Source organism: Schistocerca cancellata, unplaced genomic scaffold, assembly GCF_023864275.1.
Source record: "Schistocerca cancellata isolate TAMUIC-IGC-003103 unplaced genomic scaffold, iqSchCanc2.1 HiC_scaffold_925, whole genome shotgun sequence".
NCBI classification, from domain to species: Eukaryota; Metazoa; Arthropoda; class Insecta; order Orthoptera; family Acrididae; genus Schistocerca; species Schistocerca cancellata.
In genome coordinates, this window is record NW_026046933.1 from 2,501 (window position 1) to 7,500 (window position 5,000).

Here is a 5,000-nt window from a genome sequence, read left to right on the forward strand (position 1 = left end):
CCTGGTGAGGTTTCCCGTGTTGAGTCAAATTAAGCCGCAGGCTCCACTCCTGGTGGTGCCCTTCCGTCAATTCCTTTAAGTTTCAGCTTTGCAACCATACTTCCCCCGGAACCCAAAAGCTTTGGTTTCCCGGAGGCTGCCCGCCGAGTCATCGGAGGAACTGCGGCGGATCGCTGGCTGGCATCGTTTATGGTTAGAACTAGGGCGGTATCTGATCGCCTTCGAACCTCTAACTTTCGTTCTTGATTAATGAAAACATACTTGGCAAATGCTTTCGCTTCTGTTCGTCTTGCGACGATCCAAGAATTTCACCTCTAACGTCGCAATACGAATGCCCCCGCCTGTCCCTATTAATCATTACCTCGGGTTCCGAAAACCAACAAAATAGAACCGAGGTCCTATTCCATTATTCCATGCACACAGTATTCAGGCGGGCTTGCCTGCTTTAAGCACTCTAATTTGTTCAAAGTAAACGTGCCGGCCCACCCAGACACTCAATAAAGAGCACCTTGGTAGGATTTCAACGGGGTCCGCCTCGGGACGCACGAACACGCACGAGGCGGTCGCACGCCTTCGGCTCGCCCCACCGGCAGGACGTCCCACGATACATGCCAGTTAAACACCGACGGGCGGTGAACCAACAGCGTGGGACACAAATCCAACTACGAGCTTTTTAACCGCAACAACTTTAATATACGCTATTGGAGCTGGAATTACCGCGGCTGCTGGCACCAGACTTGCCCTCCAATAGATACTCGTTAAAGGATTTAAAGTGTACTCATTCCGATTACGGGGCCTCGGATGAGTCCCGTATCGTTATTTTTCGTCACTACCTCCCCGTGCCGGGAGTGGGTAATTTGCGCGCCTGCTGCCTTCCTTGGATGTGGTAGCCGTTTCTCAGGCTCCCTCTCCGGAATCGAACCCTGATTCCCCGTTACCCGTTACAACCATGGTAGGCGCAGAACCTACCATCGACAGTTGATAAGGCAGACATTTGAAAGATGCGTCGCCGGTACGAGGACCGTGCGATCAGCCCAAAGTTATTCAGAGTCACCAAGGCAAACGGACCGGACGAGCCGACCGATTGGTTTTGATCTAATAAAAGCGTCCCTTCCATCTCTGGTCGGGACTCTGTTTGCATGTATTAGCTCTAGAATTACCACAGTTATCCAAGTAACGTGGGTACGATCTAAGGAACCATAACTGATTTAATGAGCCATTCGCGGTTTCACCTTAATGCGGCTTGTACTGAGACATGCATGGCTTAATCTTTGAGACAAGCATATGACTACTGGCAGGATCAACCAGGGAGCTGCGTCAACTAGAGCTGAGCAGCCGGCCGCCCGGGAGTGTGTCCCAGGGGCCCGCGCGAACACGCAAGCGTCCGCTCAATTATTCTGCAAACAGGAGGAGGCTGAGCTCCCCTGCACAATACACCTCGAAACCCTCTCAGGTCCCGGCGGCGCGCAGCGCCGTCCTAAGTACTTGGTCGGGTTCGAGAGAGGCGCAATCGCCCGGAGTTAGGCGAGTAGACGCTTTAGGTGCGACCACCCGTGCTCCCAACTGAGCTTGCCGCTGCCGACAGAGGCCCGGGAGCGTGCTGTCGTGGCATTGCCGGCGGGAGACAACACGCGCCACCTACGGTGACCGGCAGCTCCAACGCCAGCGCCACAGAAGGGCAAAGGCCCCACGTGGGTGCCGAAGCGAACTCTCCCAGCACAGCGCACGTGCCAACACGTCTGCACAACTGCGATACAAACCACCAGCGAGAACCGCTGGGGCGACCGAGCAGCAGACGGCGTCGCGGCGCCGAGTGCCGGGCGGCGGCGCATCCTCAACGCACACAGTCCTCAATCGGACCAGCACACTGCAGATGTCCACCGCGCTTCGCACCGGGCCGGCGAGGACCCACTTTGGCTGCACGGCGCCGCGCGCAGGGTGCCCCGGCGCGCAGCTGCGCCGCCTGCCGCGTCCGTCGGCCGGCGCGCCTGCCACTGGGCGCCCCCACCAGCCGGCTGTAGCGCGTGCGCCCACGCACCGCGCGGCCAGCACGCCGGGCGGCCCCCCCTCACCGGCCGGGGACAGTCCCACCCACCCACAGCCGCGTATCGCTTCACACCCAGATTCACATTCACGTTCGTTGGTATGGTGGGGACCGCTTCGTAGCTGTACCGATCGTTGCCCTCACAGATGTACCTCCAGCAAGGACAACCGCACCACAACGGGTTACCAGTTGTTCATTTGCGTAACGTCACCAGTAAACGTACACGTCCATCCCCGTTTGCAAAGTCAACTATTATTGCATGCCTGCCTGTCAGGTGTCAAGACACACTACATCCGCTCACATCCACGCAACAAAATGTGCCCGACTAGAGGGCACGTGGAAGGTGCCCCCGTACGTATGCGATGTCCATTGCGCGACCAACTGTCAACCGGCCTCTGTAGCATGTCGCAGATGTGGAACGCGGGGCACCGTGCTATCACATTGTGTGAGAAGAGACTACTACGTCTGCATACACGCGCCACTACATGAACAGACGGCTCATGCTGATCGCCATCCACTGCGTCCATTACTCCCACACGTCTCTATGGCGTACCACACTGCAATGCAGCTGTTATGGGGAGATGACACGTAGCTGTGTACACAACATTCTGAGCGGGTTGCGGTTGGACAATACATTAATGTAACGTGTCATATGCCAATTACAGAGCAGGGTAAGGCACAACTTGGGTTAGGTTAAGGCACAACTTGGGTTAGGTTAAGGCACAACTTGGGTTAGGTTAAGGCACAACTTGGGTTAGGTTAAGGCACAACTTGGGTTAGGTTAAGGCACAACTTGGGTTAGGTTAAGGCACAACTTGGGTTAGGTTAAGGCACAACTTGGGTTAGGTTAAGGCACAACTTGGGTTAGGTTAAGGCACAACTTGGGTTAGGTTAAGGCACAACTTGGGTTAGGTTAAGGCACAACTTGGGTTAGGTTAAGGCACAACTTGGGTTAGGTTAAGGCACAACGTGGGTTAGGTTAAGGCACAACGTGGGTTAGGTTAAGGCACAACGTGGGTTAGGTTAAGGCACAATGTGGGTTAGGTTAAGGCACAATGTGGGTTAGGTTAAGGCACAATGTGGGGGTAGATTGCGGTACAAATTGCATTACATTGCGGTGCAAATTGCATTACATTGCGGTGCAAATTGAGTTACATTGCGGTGCAAATTGAGTTACATTGCGGTGCAAATTGAGTTACATTGCGGTGCAAATTGAGTTACATTGCGGTGCAAATTGAGTTACATTGCGGTGCAAATTGAGTTACATTGCGGTGCAAATTGAGTTACATTGCGGTGCAAATTGAGTTACATTGCGGTGCAAATTGAGTTACATTGCGGTGCAAATTGCGTTACATTGCGGTGCAAATTGCGTTACATTGCGGTGCAAATTGCGTTACATTGCGGTGCAAATTGCGTTACATTGCGGTGCAAATTGCGTTACATTGCGGTGCAAATTGCGTTACATTGCGGTGCAAATTGCGTTACATTGCGGTGCAAATTGCGTTACATTGCGGTGCAAATTGCGTTACATTGCGGTGCAAATTGCGTTACATTGCGGTGCAAATTGAGGTAGGTTAAGGTGCAACACAGGTTAGGTTAAGGTGCAACATAGGTTAGGTTAAGGTGCAAGATGGGTTAGGTTAAGGTGCAAGATGGGTTAGGTTAAGGTGCAAGATGGGTTAGGTTAAGGTGCAAGATGGGTTAGGTTAAGGTGCAAGATGGGTTAGGTTAAGGTGACATAGGTTAGGTTAAGGTGACATAGGTTAGGTTAAGGTGACATAGGTTAGGTTAAGGTGACATAGGTTAGGTTAAGGTGACATAGGTTAGGTTAAGGTGACATAGGTTAGGTTAAGGTGACATAGGTTAGGTTAAGGTACAAACTGGGTTGTGTTATGGTACACATTGCGTTGTAGTACAGTACACGTTAGGTTTGGGTACGGTACACAATGTGGTATGGGATGGCGTGTTGTGGGGGGGAGGGGGGGGGGGGAGGTTCGTTGATATCGACCGTAGGACGTGGATGCCCGAGGCAGCGTCAGTGTGTCAAAGGAGTTATGTCACGTCGGGATGCGCTTTTCGCCAGTGAGAGGGGGCGAGCCGTGTCTGTGGTTGCGGCAGACCTGTGTGTTTCATTCCTGCCAGTGTGTTTGTGCTGTAAGACGAGGCAGTGTGGTGGTGATGGGTGCACCCCTGTGTAGGACATGTGTGGGTGTTGGTGGCTTCTCTGAGCAATTGTGGTTGTCGGACGAGTGGGGTATTCTGTTTTATGATTGGACCTCCCGGTCTGGTTATCATAGCGTAGTTGGTGTACTGTGGCGGATAGGATGCACCGGACGTTGGTCCATGCTGGTGCTTAGTAGTTGTATCTGTGTCTGTTACAGGCAGAGAGTAGTGTGTGATAGAGTGTGTGGCTGACGTGTGGTTCATTTTGTGTGTACGGACGTTCAGCATGTATAGGGGCATTTGCGTATATAATCTATCATAATCTATCTATGTGGGCCTGCATAGTTTACTGAGCAGTGCTGTGAGGTGACTGAACTACGAGTGACGTACTGATTTACAGCGGAATGATTGCCTTGTACCAAAGATGGAGTATCGGCTCTACGACAGCGTTGGCACCGCAGGAAATGGTCTCGTAAAACGGCCCTCCCACCGTCATCGTTGTGAGGGGTAGGGACCGCCTATATTCTGAGAGGAGCCCTGTTTGCCACTGGGCGTGGGGTCTCGCATCCTGCGGTTCAGTGCCCCCAGGGAAGCGCGCGGAGGTGGTGCTGCTGCTGCTGCTGCTGTAGCAAGCGAGCTACTTACAGCATGTATAGGGACAGCGGGAATATGGCATATTCGATATAACTCTTCATGAAACGCAAGATATAGGGGCGGATTGCACGTTACGAGTGCGGGAAGAGTCCGCCGTTCATCCGCTGGAGTTGCGATTTGGGCGGTTGGGGTGGGGCAC

The 5,000-nt window shown here is 53.1% G+C and overlaps 1 non-coding gene across 1 annotated transcript in view; it reads right to left on the reverse strand.

The window, feature by feature from the left end:
* Positions 1 to 1,311, reverse strand: part of LOC126149372 (small subunit ribosomal RNA) — a 1,909-nt gene extending 598 nt beyond the window's left edge. Inside the window, exon 1 of the ribosomal RNA XR_007530824.1 lies at positions 1 to 1,311. This exon is cut by the window's left edge and continues 598 nt beyond it. This is a non-coding gene — a ribosomal RNA (small subunit ribosomal RNA).
* Between the last annotated feature and the right edge of the window lie 3,689 nt (positions 1,312 to 5,000).